At 36.7% G+C, this 17,187-nt stretch overlaps 1 protein-coding gene across 2 annotated transcripts in view; it reads left to right on the forward strand.

The window, feature by feature from the left end:
• The first annotated feature begins 1,091 nt into the window (after positions 1-1,091).
• The window catches only part of LOC123522942 (3'-5' RNA helicase YTHDC2-like), a 68,173-nt gene continuing 52,077 nt past the window's right edge, over positions 1,092-17,187 (forward strand). The window contains exon 1 of one of the 2 annotated variants that reach the window (XM_045300479.2): positions 1,092-1,189. The gene's annotated coding sequence lies outside the window, so the exon portion shown is untranslated. Of the gene's footprint in view, positions 1,296-17,187 lie in introns of both variants that reach the window. The other variant, XM_053549480.1, reaches the window with a different exon arrangement.

Consider the following 17,187-nt stretch of genomic DNA (forward strand, 5'->3'; position numbering starts at 1 on the left):
TCGCTTAAATTGGAGTTCACACTCTGGCATGATGGTGGATTAAGTCATTCATAAAGAAACGTACGTATGCATCGAGTTTGAATAGACGGCTGCATCTAAATTACCCAACCTATCTTATCTGCATGGGTTCCCCAAGGCCCCTTTCTGTGCCCTTGTCTCTTTCTGTCCTACATAAACGATCTTCCTGATTATATAACAAGAGCACTGCAGTGCGGAGCAATATACGCCCGAAGGTATGACCTTTGACTCCTAAGTGTGACCTTGACCTTGAAGCGAGCCATTCGAAACATGCGCTCTGTATGTCGTCTCGATGTGGTAAACATTTGTGCCAAGTTTCTTTAAAATCCTTCCAGCAGTTCAAGAGTAACAGAGCGGACACGAAACAAGATCATATGACCTTTGACCCCTTAGTGTGACCTTGACCTTGGAGCGAGCCATCCAAAACATGCGCTCTGCACCTCGTCTCGATGTGGTGAACATTTGTGTCAAGTTTCTTCTAAATCCTTGAAGGGGTTCAAGAGTTACAGAGCGGACACAAAATTGCTAACGGACGGACGGACAGACAGACAGACGGAAGAACAGACGGACACCGGCGTCATAACATAATACGTCCCTTCGGGCGTATAAAAAACAAAACCAGACTGTTTGCAGATGATACTATAGTACATGACAGTCAAATTTTCATCAGACTCCCATGCAGACTCTGCAAAATGATCTGCATGTTCTTGAATAGTTGGAACAGGATTGGTCCAAGAAATTAAACCCTGATAAGTGTGAGATGTTGCAAATAACTAGGAAAAACCCTTATATTTTCCCGTACATCCTACATGGCACTGAATTAAAAAGCACCTATGCTGATATATGTTAATATGTACCTTGATGTGCAATCTCTAAATATCAAAACTGGTCACCTCATCCACAGCCTTAATTCATTTGCTGAGTGGTTGGCCACCTTACGCCTTTTTCTAAGGTTTTAATCATAGAACTGTAGTCGATTTTGAGATAGTTCTCACTTTTAATTAACAACTGTTCAAATGACTTGCGCCTCTGCCTGCCCGTATCTCTTTTGATACGGTACGGTACGGGTATTAGATACTTCCCGCCGCAACTACAACAACAACAAAAATGAACTTTTGCTTTCAGTTTGTGATTTTCCGAAATAGCTGAATATCCGTGCCCCAGATAGAAGGTAAGCATCAAATAATGACTGATCATTGACAATTTGGAAGTGATCTTTGACTCTGAATGAAACAGTTTTGTAGACCTGACGCAGACTAAAATCCGGATGTGTGCAGGTTTGGATACACAATTGCAAATTTATCACTTGCATAAACTTAAAACAATAAAAGAAACCAGGGCTGATTGACAAAGAATGTATCTCTTGAATCTATGGCGTTTTGAGGCCAGAAGCTTGGTTACCTGTCATTTTGCCTGTTGTTGAAGCACCACAAGCTGCGGTTGTTCGTTTGAGTCCTACACAGGCCTGACAGGGCAAATGTCTTTCCTCGTAAAAGTACCACATTGATGACAAGGTAGATAGGAAAGTTTGGTGCACTACAGATTACAATGGCCAGATTATGTAGAGTATGGGGTCTAGCTAAAGAAATTAGCTCAGAGATGTTTACAGACTTAAGGAAAGTTGGAGAAAATGACCGGACATCTGGTCCAGCAATGCCTAAAAATCTGCCGGACCGAAAAAAAAATATACTGGACCAAGGAAAATGTCAATGTACCGCATATGTTGCTTTTCTCCATCATATTCAAGCCAGGTGTGATTTTTAGTCCATTTCTCGTTAAATGTTCGGTCAACCCTCTTATTTTCATACATTTGTTTCCTTTCACTACGATTGTTGGGCGTTAATTTGCGTTTCTTTCCCGTTCTGCCCCGGCATAATATCGTCGGGTTAGAGCAAAAACCTAGTATCTCTATTTTTGAAAACTTTTCAGGAGAAGCAAAAAACTGTATAATTTTTATGTGCCTTTTATTAGAGGAACAATCTTTTACACATATGCTGGAAATAATATATTTTATGTTCTGCTTAAGTGGTTTGACAGTAAACCTAGTAACTGTGGAGTTAGAAGCAAAAATTGTTTTTGCACAGTTTGTATATATTTCAAATATAATTTTTGTGCAATAACCACGTATGTTAATAAACAATGTTTTTGCTGGAACTGTTACCCAAAAATGTAAACGAAATCAACTATGCAAAAACATTGCAATTGTAAATACAGGGTTTTTGCTGGCTCATTTATGGTAATTCCAGTCCTAATACACTCTGCATAAACACTGCAGATGTAAATACAGGATTTATGCTGTCACAGTTTGATTACATTTATCACTAAATCATTGCGCAAGAGCATCGCTAATAAAACTGTGTGGCTTATGCACTGACCATACTCATAAAAGTACTCGGTAAAAAACTGTGTAGAAGCAAAGTATATTCAGATAAGATATTTTGCCATAACAATTATTGCAGAATTTAAGATAAAAATAATGACAATATATAGCATATACATATACAACGTCTTTGCTCAAATGATTGTCTATTAAACAGTGTGAAAAGAAGAAAAATAACAGTATCTGAAGTACATTACTTTAATAAAAAGATTATTATGGAAGCACAGAGTAATTAGTATTTTGCGAGTTATTATAATTACGATCCGTTCTTTATTCCTGGCATTCAAAAATAGTCTTCTATACTTCTAGTATTGCTCCCTTCAAGGATAGTTCACTTTATTTGATCAGGATCTATGTCTACATTGCTTCCTCTCAAAATACTTATCAGTAATACAATATTTGAAGAACACGCATTTGGATTATCTTTAGTAAACCTGATCCACTTCATTTTCATCCAGTTTACTTTCACTCCATTCTCTTAATGTGTGATCTTGATGTTCTTTAAGTTGTGTAAAATTAGATAAAAATATTCATACTTTAATGGCAACAGGGTACGGCTTGCCACATCTTGCTGTGGTTATCACAGTGTCCCACTTGCTTTGACCGAGTATTTTTGGTAAACTCATTGAAGCATGCATGCTGTCACACTCCACTGTGTGTTGCCAGATTCAAGAAATTCGAGATACATTTGTTTAGTATTCTTGATTGTGTCAATTTACTGCATGAAATAATTTGATTTCTGTTCTGTCCCTTACATGCATCCGACTATTATTCCACAGTTTAAGCTGATTGTGATAGATTGTACTCGTAGAAATCTCACAGGAACCCCTCTTCTGACCACACATAACATGAACTGTTTCCAAAACTGTAAACTGATAGATTAAAGCAACACAACTTCCACATACAGCACATTACACTGACTAAATTACAAGGTATGTACAGAACTGATTGTACAACAATGGTGCATGTGTGTACCTTACTGTCTTCATTGGCTAGGATTTTGTCATTTTTCTTTTCATCCTGAGCTGTTATTTTACATTGTGCTTTTTGAACTCTTCTTTCTCTTCTATCCTTTTGTAGTTACATGGTACTTTGCACACATATTGCAATGATCATTATTTTAGGAACATGGGACGAGAGATAAAACTCTTCATTAGATATACATAGACTGTACATTTTGACCGTTTTGAAAAGTTACTGTCGATAACTAGAACTGTCACAGGAGTGAAGAATACCCCCACATAACGGTCTTGTCACAGAAGAATGGCAACCACAAGAAAGACATGGTCTCAAGAAGGTGCAATTTAAATCGAACTTGAGCTGTATTTTATGATGTTACACCTGTGTACCAAAATTTATCTAAATCTGTCAAGCCTTTCGTGCGTTGTTGTCCGGCAACCATGAGTTTGGCAAATTTTAAGTTGGAAATGGGCCATAACTTCATAAAATTTGGTGGTTTGTAGCCAAAGTCAAACTTTCACTGGAGTATTTAATGATTCCAGTGATGGATGAATATTGCACAATAGCTTGAGTCTGTGTTAAAAATATCAAATAATAAAAGCGGTACAGATAAAGTGTATCAAAACCAAAGTATAATTCTAAGCAAAAAGGGGGCATAATTCAGGATATATTGGTGCAAGTGTTATGTACCTTGTGTCATATGATGTGGGTGATGAAGTGGAACAACTACTTCAAGTTTGAATTAAAGACATTTCATAATAACTGAGATATAGTGAAAATGCATCAAAATTAACCTTAAATTCTAAGTAAAAGGGGGCACAGTTCATGAAAAATTGGTGTCTGAGTTATGAACCTTGTGTCACATGATGCGGATGATAAGATGGAACACCTATTTTAAGTTTGAATCAAATCCATTTAGTAATAACTGAGATAAAGTGAAAGTGTATCATAACTTTAACCTGAAATTCTAAGTAAAAAGGGGGGCATAATTTATGAAATATTGGTGCAAGAGTCATGGCGGTTGTGTCATATGATATGGGTGATGATGATAACCAACTATTTTAAGTCTGAATCAAATCCATTTAGTAATAAAACCCTTCCAGACATATAGATGTTATGGAGCAAAAACAAAATATATAACCTTTGACCTGGAATTGTGATCTTGACCTTTGACCATCAGGCATAGGTGATGTGTTCAACACATCATCTGGTAACACACACTATTTTGACCGTCTTCAAAGTTAGTGTCCATCACTATGTTACTTTGCACTGCATCTTCATTATTGCTTGGACTTTCTGGTGTTATTTCATTGTCACATGCACTAATTTTCAATGTTATTGTCTATCGCATCAGCTTTAATGCTTGCATTTCTAGCTCTGACTGATTTATTGAAAAAAAAAAAGATGAGTAATTGTCATCACTTGATCGTCTTCAGCGTCGGCATTGCCTGGTTAAGTTTTATGTTTAGGTCAGCTTTTCTTCTAAACTATCAAAGGTATTGCTTTAAAACTTGCAACACTTGTTAACAGGGCTCCGGAAATTTTGATAACTCAATCGGTCCGAAACGAAAATCCTGACATCGGCGCTACCCCACCCACCGCATTCCCAATATTACATATTTTGTAAAACGTGATAGGGTAAAGAAATAAGCATGTCATGCATTAAAACTGAGTTACCAGTCACCGCGCGTTACCATACAATGAAGACAGTTATCAGTGTTATGTGTGATCGTTACTTTGTTTAAATTTCGATGTTTTTCCGAGATAATACGATGCATTGACACCGTGTGCGTAACTAGTCTAAAAGCCAATGCACGTGACTTCGATACCGTATACACGGCAGATACTTTGTGATGTTTCCTCATTCTTTGACGGAATTCTATAAAATACAATGCGTCAAAGTGAGTTACACGACACATATTTTCTGCTAAACAGCCTCAGTATTTAAAGAATACTCTGCCGCGGACCGAATGTGTACGTTATTTGAACGCCGAGATCGAATTTCCCGCATGTATAGTACCAAAACGTCACGCGGGTTGGCCACGGATATTTCATTTCACTTACGTTGTACTTCAATAAGCAACTACATTTTATAAAGTTATATGTTCTCTTCTGATGTAAACAAAATTTCATTTTGAAACGTTTTTTAAAAGACCGATTTGATAAACAGTGCCACTCCGGTTTTCTTTATCATTCGTGGTTGCCCGTCCATTTTTTTTTTTTTTTTTTTTTGTACAGTCGGGTTGCAAAGACGATTTTCTGCATTTGTTTCAACTGGAACCCCAACAAATGAATCATGTAATTTTTTTCAAATCAAGTAATTATAAAAATTATTTTTATCGGTTTTCCGTGTGATGTCTCATTAAATCAAAGACCTATAATATACAATTATAGCTCTTTGATTAAATGCAGCGACCATTTGTTTGTTACCGTGATCAAACATAGCCTTTTGAAATAAACCATTCGTCGGATTCTAAATAAAAGATGTGGATCCCCGTCGAAATGATTTGGATCCAGTCAGAAACGTTAGGAAACCAGTCAAAAATGTTTAATACACCGCAGTCGGCTGTCTGCAAACATTAAAGGATGTGCCGTGCGAGCACTGATTGCGTCACGCGCTAATTACGGACCGATTATCAAAGTGACAATCAGACCGATTGACACGTTTATTGATTATCTGAAGGTGCGACCAACAATTTCGTACTTGGCAGGTGATCGTGTATTGAGATATCAGACCGAAATTTATACTTTTCTCCATTTTTACGGGACCGATTTTTTTCGTCTTTTCACTTCACGAATCACTCTGAAAAGTCAAAAATGGGTCCAAAACCGACAAACCGGCAAATTTCCGAAGCCCTGCTTGTTAACCATCAATAGCTGAAATTGTACAGCAAGAAACATAACTCCATCCTGCTTTTTGCAAGAATTATGGCCCCTTTTGGACTTAGAAAGTCAGATTTCTTGGTTAAGTTTTGTGTTTAGATCAGCTTTTCTCCTAAACTATCAAAGCTATTGCTTTAAAACTTGCAAAAGTCGTTAACCATCAAAAGCTGACCCTGTACAGCTAGAAACATAACTCCGTTCTGCTTTTTGCAAGAATTATGGCCCCTTTTGGACTTAGAAAATAGCAGATTTCTTGGTTAAGTTTTGCGTTTAGGTCAATTTTTCTCATTAACAGTCAAAGCTATTGCTTTAGAACTTGGAGCAGTTATTTGCCATTCTACATTGCTTTTCGCAAGAAATATGACCCCTTTTGGACTTAGAAAATCATGGGTATGACAATATTTCTATTATACAGAGATAAAAAAATCCGATAAGGTGGTGCTCTTGTTTTGGTATTATTTCTTTGTCATACGCACTGTTAGGAGTGTCGTTAACATTACTGTCCATCACAATGTTACACTGCGCTGTTATTATTATTAATTGCAACCCATATTGTTATTTCCTTTTTCACAGATCGTCAGCATTAGTATACATCACTGTATTACGTTACTTATTGCTTGTATGTTCAGGTAAATACAAGTATCACAAGAATCATTTCTGAATTTTATTATTTCATCATTCTCTGTTCTTGATACGTTTTCACCACTAAATTGCTGACTTTCTTCAGCTGAATTTCCACCTTCTGTGGTATAAACACAGGGCACCTTTGACTTTGTATTTGTTTTCTAGTTCTATTGCTTCTCCCATCAGTTGTCCTTCATCTAAAGAATCAGACCTGGCACATCTATGAAAACTATTACGTACTACATGTGATTAATGTTACATTCTGTATAAATGTTATACTTGATAAAAATACAATTTGTTTTATATCAAGAACTATAAAATAAGATATTTATATTAAATAGATTCTCAATAATTATTACCTTAAAACTGTTTGTCATTTACTATGATTAATATTGAGTATAGTAAAAATTATTTTTTTTAAAAAAATATAATAATCTTAACTTTGCTAGTTTGCAGAAAACCAATCACAGTTAAAATGCAATTAATAATTGCAACATTAACCTTCCCAAACTGAATATGAGAACTTAATACTACAGAATGAAATCCTATATAATTGTTTTTTGTAACCATACTTGATGCTAAAATTTGATGTATATTTGGAGCAAAAATGTCATATCTGTTTATACAACGTTTGGGCTTACATTTAAGCAATTCAAATGTAAATCTGTCAGTGCAAAACACCTGCAGTTTTAAATACTTGGTTTCTGCACCAACTGCTTGGTAAAATATTACTGACATGTTGCGTTGTATCTTTTTATACTTTGTTTTGCTCCAACTGCATGCACAATGGCAACCGATTTTGTTCCAGCAAAAAGCCAGTATTTCTAAATGCGTGGTTTTTGCTCTAGTAAATGAGTTAAATTTACAAGAAATTGTTCATGCAAAGTTATAGTATTTTGAAATACGTGCTTATTGCTGGTTTGTTTTACTATATTTGTGTGAGTATGTAGGCAGCATATCAAAATACGAGGTTATGATCTTGAAAAATCACTCGAAAATTGATACTTGATTTGGTCACAAATCAGTATCTCAGAAACGACTTTTCCTATAGGTCTAAAAATTTGTGACGATGTGCAAATGACCAAAATACATGTATTTATGCAAAAAAGTCATTTTACCAAAAATTTGTAGATACTAGGTTTTTGCTGTAACCCGGCGATATGTAAGTGACGCCATTTTGATATGTTGTCCGGGATGTTGCAGTTCTTGGGGTACGATAAATGCCGGTCAGTTGGACCGCATCTGGATTAAGAAACGGCGGACTGGATAAAAATTTTCCGGTCATGTCCGTCGGACCGACGACTTTCCATAAGTCTGCTTTATATGCTGTTGCGGATCTCTGAGCTGAAACGAATCCCGTACTGAAACCTAACCGGGTCGTGCCAGAAGTCTGTCACGCTATAATTTCATCAAATGAAATGCAATGGTCTCACCTTTTACTTTACTTAAAATTTTTCTAATCCATTTTTCTTTTGATCTGGCATAAAATAATCTATGCGACATAACTTGAACACACGTTATATGCAGGGTTCTCGGAAATGCTTAATTCTGCGTATCTGTACGCATACTTTTCGGAAAAGAACGCCAAAATATTCCAACCGCGAGTCCACGAGACGCGTAAAAAATTGTCACTGAGTACACAAAATAACTACTTGTCAATCAAAGGCGGAGTTTATGGTGGCTGCTTTGCACTCTCTACCAATCAGAGATCATTGTTTTCCAATAACCGCGTGGTCGATTAAGGTAGTACTGTTTACGTAATAGATTTAATTAACACGGCTGTATAATATTAATTAGGTTTTATGATGATACCTCACCTGTGTTTAAATAACAACTTTCTGTCTTCACGGGGCTAGAGATAGCATTGCACATGCGCAGTAGTTTACACTTGTAGAGGTATCAAGTGGGGAAGAAATAAACTACATATTGATCGTCTGCTGATAAAGTGTGCTACTTTTAATTTCACGGAAATAGTTTGATAAAATGCAGGACTGTCGATTTTTGCACTAGTTTTATTCTATATATTGGAATTATCAAGAATTCGTGCTAGACGAAATTCAAGTTTTTAGCTCGACTATTCGAAGAATAAGTAGAGCTATCCTACTCACCACGGCGTCGGCGTCGGTGTCGGCGTCGGCGTCGGCGTCACACCTTGGTTAAGTTTTTCGTACCAGTCCACATTTTGACAAAGTCTTTTGAGATAAAGCTTTGAAACTTTCAACACTTGTTTACCATCACCATGGCCAGTTATAGGCAAGAGTACATAACTCCATCAGGGATTTTGGCTGAATTATGGCCCCTTTTGACTTAGAAATCATGGTTAAGTTTTTCGTACCAGTTCATATTTTGACAAAGTCTTTTGAGATAAAGCTTTGAAACTTTCAACACTTGTTTATCATCACCATGTCCAGTTATAGGCAAGAGTACATAACTCCGTCAAGGATTTTGGCTGAATTATGGCCCCTTTCGACTTAGAAATTTTCGTACCAGTTCATATTTTGACAAAGTCTTTTGAGATAAAGCTTTGAAACTTTCAACACTTGTTTACCATAGCCATGTCCAGTTATAGGCAAGAGCACATTACTCCATCAAGGATTTTGGCTGAATTATGGCCCTTTTTGACTTAGAAATCTGGGTTAAGTTTTTCGTACCAGTTCATATTTTGACAAAGTCTTTGAAGACAAAGCTTTGAAACTTTCAACACCTGTTTACCATCACCATGTCCAGTTATAGGCAAGAGTACATAACTTCATCAAGGATTTTGGCTGAATTATGGCCCCTTTTGACTTAGAAATCTTGGTTAAGTTTTTCGTACCAGTTTATATTTTGTGTAAAGTGTTTGACATATGGCTTTGAAACTTTAATCACTTATTCAGTATAATAGTCTCTATCTGTAGGAAAGAGTACATAACTCTGTCATATATTTTGGCTTAATTATTGCCCTTTTTGGACTTGCAAAATTGGTTCTGATTTCATACAAGTCCACGTTTTGTCAGAACTATTTGACATATGGCTTTTAAACTTTGAACACTTGTTTATCATCATGATTTCCATCTGTAGGGAAGTGTACATAACTCTGACAACTATTTTGGCTGAATAATGGCCCTTTTTGGACTTTGAAATTTGTTCACACATTGCCATTTAGTGCAAGACTTATCAAAATCCACAAATATGGGAACATTGTTTGTCTAATGTATTTTTTTCTTTTGTCTGAATATCTGTAGAAATATTTTGACCCCATTCTTCAATCAATTCTTCGAATAGTCGAGCGCGCTGTCATCCGACAGCTCTTGTTTATAGTTAGCCTCTCTTTGCTAAATGTAGCTGCTATTGAACAGGGTTCCCATGGTCAGGGAAAAAAGTTTTTTTTCAAGGTCAGGGAAAAGTCAGGGAATTTTGTAATTGGTCAGGGAAATTTGGAAATTTAGCAAAAGTCAGGGAAATTTGGAAATAGAAGTAAAAAGCAGGAGAAAAAAGCGAAAAAGTAAAAAGAATGAAAATAGAAGGCAAAGGATTGTTCAAATTATCCCCCCAGGGTCAAATATGGCTCCGCCCCGGGGGGTCACATGGTTTACATAGACTTACATAGGGAAAAACGTTGAAAATCTTCTTGTCCAAACCACAAAGCCTAGGGCTTTGGCATTTGTAATGTAGCATTTAGTGGTTCTCTACCAAGTATGTTCAAATTATCCCCCTAGGGTCAAATATGGCCCCGCCCTGGGGGATCACATGGTTCATATAGACTTATATAGGGAAAAGATTTTAAAATCTTCTTGTCAATAACCTACATGTACAACATTCAGATTTGGACCACATGTATGGTTTTGAGTGGCAAGATGAACCTTGACATGAGTTGACCTTGATTTTGACCTAGTGACCTACTTTCACATTTCTGTAGCTACAGCCTTCAAATTTGGACCACATGCATAGTTTTGTGCACTGAAAAAAACTTTGACCTTGACTTTGACCTAGTGACCTACTTTCACATTTTTGAAGGTACAGGCTTCAAATTTGGAACACATGCATAGTTCTGTGTTCTGAAATAAAATTTGACCTTGATTTTGACCTAGTGACCTACTTTCACATTTCTCGAGCTACAGCCTTCAAATTTGGACCACATGCGTAGTTTTGTGTACCGAAATGAACTTTGACCTTAAGATTGACCTAGTGACCTACTTTCACATTTCTGTAGCTACAGGCTTCAAATTTAGACCACATGCATAGGATTGTGTACCGAAACAAACTTTGACCTTGACATTGACCTAGTGACCTACTTTTACATTTTTGAAGGTACAGGCTTTAAATTTGGACCACATGCATAAATTTGTGTTCTGAAGTGTAATTTGACCTTGATTTTGACCTAGTGACCTACTTTCACATTTCGTCCTTGAAATTGATCTGGTGACCTACTTTCACATTTCTCAAGCTACAGCTTTCGAATTTGGACCACATGCAAAGTGTTGTGTACGGAAATGAAATTTGACCTTGAGCTAGTCAGTAAGTCTTGAAATTTGGAACACTCAAAAATTGCACATTGGTGGGCGCCAAGATCACTCTGTGATCTCTTGTTTAATTGTGTTTTTTGTACTTTCTGGTCAAAAGTCTGAATTTTATTACCATAGTATGTACCGTTTATTTACTTTAAAAAGGAAATAAATAATCAAGATCGCGCTGTTTGAAATTTTACAAAACATTATATGAAAATTTGATCGTTTTTAAAGAATTTTGCCTACATTCCTGTCGATACCTTATTAAAATTGTTATAGAATTCAAACTGTATTAGTTCTCAAGCGGTGTTGAAAATCTAAGGCGATTATTTTAAAAAATGAATGCACTACGCGCGTTTTTTGTGTCAAAAGTAACTGCGATGTAAGTTAAGTATTACGATAGGGCGCACGTGCTTGTGGAATGGAAAATTACCAGCATGACGTTTTGATATTTTTACAATTCGCGGGTAAATTCCAGTCAATCCAGGTAATTTTGCCTGATGTAATTACTCAATTTGGTAAAGTTACCACGTAAAAACCACTCGCCCTATCGGTGGAGTAGTCCATTCTTGCTGTCCTGACTAACTCGCCAATGCTTATAACTGTAGAATGCCGTACTAAGGCAAAATCAACTTTCGTTTTGTGAATTCGCCGATATGGGTACGATTTCCCCCCCTATTTTTCACTTTTAAGGGTTTTATTTTATTTGCAGACCATGACTGAAAATTGGTTGACCGTCGGTCTACCCAACTTTTGATAGTGGACCTGCCGATATTTTGATTGCGTCGGTCCAGCGGTCCACCGCTAAAGTCGAGGCCTGATAATCAAATAATATTGTTGAAAATTTGCTCCCGCCTTTCAATAACAGATGTTGTTCATACAAGTTTTTTTTCTACACTGATTCCTTTTGTTCAGTAAACATTGTGTGACAGGCAAAGTTCACAGTTTTGCAGACAGACATAGCTTCGGGCCGTTTTTGCCAATTAGATTTTCGGGGCCACAATTAATCTTTTGTCGCAAATGGCTCAAGTGCAACCGACAGCGTAACCCCTGAACAAGCGGTACAAACATGATAATAGGCTGCCCTTCTACGAATTGTATTTCAATTAACGTTTACACATTGATCAATAAACACCTTTCATAATAAAGGACATTATTGTACTAAATACAAACCGCGAGATGACCACGTGTCAGTCGGCGCGTGGCGTGATTGACATCTGTCAGTAGCTAATTAGTATAGGATGCTCCGCCTACTGCAATACTTCCGCTTGTGGCGGCGAACAGTATTGAAATTCACCGAGATTTTGATTGACAAGGGGCAGAACTTTTGAACTCGATATGCATCAAAGAAAACTTCTCGATTTTCGCGGGTGAAAACCCGGAACCTCGAGTCTACCTACAAACAGGCTTTTCGCCATGTTGTTTCATGTCGACGGAACCAGGAACGTTCGTTACTATGCGCGACGAGGTCGGGTACAACTAAATTATCCCTATAATCAGTAAAGATATGATCAGAATCTCAAATTTCGGCCCATAAAAAAATTGCGGTCGGCGGTAAAAACTTACGGTCGGTCGGGTTACAGGAAACAGACATATTTTTTTTTAGGCCTTAGTAAAGATCAAAACTAGTTTTCAAGTGTAAAAGTGTTTATGGAAGTTCAGTGTTTAATAGGTTTGAATAGTTATTAGTGGTGGATTTTGTTAAAAGTAAAAGACTATTCTTTGCAGCATCTTAATTATGTCTCCCTAGGAGACATATTGTTTTTGCCCTGTCCGTCCATCCGTCTGTCCGTCCGTCCGTCCGTCCGTCCGTACATCACACTTCATTTCTGAGCAATAACTGGAGAACCATTTGACCTAGAACCTTCAAACTTTATAGGGTTGTAGGACTGCTGGAGTAGACAACCCCTAATGTTTTTGGGGTCACTCTGTCAAAGGTCAAGGTCACAGGGGCCTGAACATTGAAAACTATTTCTGATCAATATCTAGAGAACCACTTGACCCAGAATGTTGAAACTTCATAGGATGATTGATCATGAAGAGTAGATGACCCCTATTGATTTTGGGGTCACTCTGTCAAAGGTCAAGGTCACAGGGGCCTGAACATTGAAAACCATTTCCGATCAATAACTAGAGAACCACTTGACCCAGAATGTTGAAACTTCATAGGATGGTTGTTCATGAAGAGTAGATGACCCCTATTGATTTTGGGGTCACTCCGTCAAAGGTCAAGGTCACAGGGGCCTGAACATTGAAAACCATTTCCGATCAATAACTAGAGAACCACTTGACCCAGAATGTTGAAACTTCATAGGATGATTGGTCATGAAGAGTAGATGACCCCTATTGATTTTTGGGTCACTTCGTCAAATGTCAAGGTCACAGGGGCCTGAACATGGAAAACCATTTCCGATCAATAACCAGAGAACCGCGTGACCCAGAATGTTGGAACTTCATAGGATGATTGTACATGCAAAGTAGATGACCCTTATCGATTTTTGGGTCACTCCATTAAAGGTCAAGGTCACAGGGGCCTGAACATTGAAAACGATTTCCGGTCAGTAACTTGAGAACCACTTGACCCAGAATGTTGAAACTTAATAGGATGATTGGTCATGCAGAGTAGATGACCCCTAACGATTTTGGGGTCACTCTGTGAAAGGTCAAGGCCACAGGGGCCTGAACATTGAAAACCATTTCCGGTCAGTAACTTGAGAACCACTTGACCCAGAATGATGAAACTTCATAGGATGATTGGTCATGCAGAGTAGATGACCCCTAACGATTTTAGGGTCACTCTGTTAAAGGTCAAGGCCACAGGGGCCTGAACATGGAAAACCATTTCCAATCAATAACTTGAGAACCTCTCGACCCAGAATGATGAAACTTCATAGGATGATTGTTCATGCAGAGTAAATGACCCCTATTGTTTTTGGGGTCACTCCGTTAAAGGTCAAGGTCACAGAGGCCTGAACATTGATAACCAGTTCTGATCAATAACTAGAGAACCACTTGACACAGAATGTTGAAACTTCGTAGGATGATTGAACATGCAGAGTAGATGACCTCTATTTATTTTGAGGTCACTTGATCAAAGGTCAAGGTCACAGGAGCCTGAACAGTGACTTGAGAACCACTAGGCCAAGAGTGTTGAAATTTAGCGGGATGACTGGACATGCCAAGTAGATGATCCCTATTGCAGTCAACCATCAGTGTCTCTTTGACTTTCGCTCCTGACCCCTATTGACTTCTTGCCTATAGGACTTTGCATTTGGGGAGACATGCGCTTTTTTACAAAAGCATTTTCTAGTTTTACCCTGTAGTATTTTAGAATGTTTTTTCATAGAATGTTGTACATTTGCCTGAACACACACAGTAGAAAAATCCAAAACTTGATCATGGGCAGTCTTTTAGTGAATAGTATGGACCTTTCTTGTTGTCTGTTACATCACACTAAAATAATAAAATCATCTGTTAAACTGGAACAAACTATCTTTAACTATCTTTACACCCTTCAGTTATCAATATTACAAGAAACATGGTAAGGGTTGGCTGATAGGGAGAATGGAGGCCACATTTATCAATAGATGACCAGGTAAGCGTCCCAGAATGCAAAAGTTTTGGCCAGGGAAAATTGGAGTTTGGTCAGTGAAAAGTCAGGGAATTTTATTTTCTCTGCTTTGTGGGAACCCTGTTGAAAGTCGGGTTATCTTTCGTGGATATTTTTGGAGAGATTAATGATAAAGAAATGTATAAAAATAGTTTAATTACTTATTTCGATATCAAATTAACAGCAAAACATTGTCAAAATATTTGTCCTGCTACTGGTTTACCTCGGAGGGAAAATAACTTCATTTTGTGACCCCATTTGAGGCCCCATGGTACCAATATTTTACGTCACAATGTGATGCTGATAACAACATCGAATGCAAAAGGAGCTGAAGTTTGTGCAGTGTGGGCTTCAGTTATGTCAAATATTTTTTGAGGAAATAATGGAGCCAAAATATGAAAATTTGTCTGGCTACTGGTTCCCAGCCAGTACATGTATAAGATATAGTTGCACCCATCAAACTTTTTTGTCACCTTATTTCTTCAAGTTATGACCAATATAACATAGTCTGAAATAAAAGAACACTGCTTACAGTGAAATAAATACTTTCTTTAAATACATCTTAGTAGAGATAAGATACAAAAAAAAGCCCTAAATCTTTATTTATTTTATGTAGAAACATTGACTGGTTCCTTTCCCCACTGTATGCATGCCATTGTATCTATGTTAGGCCGTGCAACATTCCTGGTCTATTCCGAATGTTGAGTAAACACAGTGTATTTAAAGAATTGTGAACTCAGTGTATTTAAAGAATCATGCAGTTTTAAAGAAATAATTTTTCTTTAGATCATCTCGCAAATAGTTCATGCAGTAAATTGTTTTTGTCAAGTTTTCACAAGATTTAGCCACAGTATTTATAGGCATATTTTCTTGGTCAGGTTCCAGCTAGAATTAGTGTTTATTGTTGAGGAGTTATGGCTCTTGAATTAGTCAAAATTAGTCTTCAGTGAGTAGAATATTACCGGTATGAAAGTAAAAAGTAATTTGCTGTGACGCATATCGGCATAGCCAAGATAAAGGGTACCCCTGAGTTGCACATCTGGTGAATTTTAATCTCAATCAAAATTTCATATCTTATCATGTGATTTCAAGGTACATCCTTTGAGCACAAGAATCTATCACGGTTTTCTTCAATTATGTGAAATAAAAAAGTTACGGTCATGCTCAAGGAACCACACCTCTTAGGGCCTACGGACTCTACATGCCAAAGCATAACATACCTAGATAACACAGAAAAAGTTATTCATGGTGTTGAAAATAAGTTTAATAGTTGCATTAAGATGTTTTCAATATTGGTTTATGGAATAAAAAGTTGATTTTATGAATTTCATAATATATCCAGAGCTGGATATCAAAGTACCATCAAATGAAACAATATGCACTGCCTTCCAATTTACATTCTGAACAGAAAACTAAGAAGAGTATGGCAAGCTTCCTTGAAACCTATTAAGAAATATGTATATAAATAGAACTAAAGGTTTCAGGTAATAACTTTTTAAACACTTTTCTGATACAGAACCCAATACAAATTGATATCAGTGCCTACTAGTAAAATAGTTGCTGCAGTATAATATTTCATAGTCAGTTTCCAGAATTAGTGATATTTTCTGACAGTCTTATAATTCTTAGATCATTTAAGAGCATTATATAACTAACAATTTTATTTTATTTTATTTTTGCATTTTGATTATTTAAACTTTGTAAAGACACAAGTGAACAAGCTGTTTCATCATAAGAAGAACATGAACAAATCATTTAAATGTGTACCTCACTTTTGGTTTTAACAGGAAGATTAATCACATTCTAATATGACTAACATTGCTTTAATCATCATAACGATATTATGCTGACGTCTCGTCAATGTGATATTTAGCGCCATGTACCCATCAAGAAATAGCACTTTCAAATGTCATAAAATATTTAATTTAAAAACATGTTTTAAACAAAATGTCACATTGCACAAATGTGTTGATTAATTTACAAACATACTTAGTTATTCGCTTTGCTGAATAATTCACAATAATTTTCATCCGAATTGAACTCTACCGCAAGACGTATTAGCGTTTCCGGTCCTGGCATGTATAAACAAAGACCTACTATTGGTGCCATGCTTGCGCGAAGAAACAGTTCCATTATGATTATATTTGATATAAATTTTACAATAAAGAAATTATTAGAATCGAAATAATTTATAGCAAAACAGTGTTTTATCAATATCACTATTT

This window comes from Mercenaria mercenaria, chromosome 8 (assembly GCF_021730395.1).
Source record: "Mercenaria mercenaria strain notata chromosome 8, MADL_Memer_1, whole genome shotgun sequence".
NCBI classification, from domain to species: domain Eukaryota; kingdom Metazoa; phylum Mollusca; class Bivalvia; order Venerida; family Veneridae; genus Mercenaria; species Mercenaria mercenaria.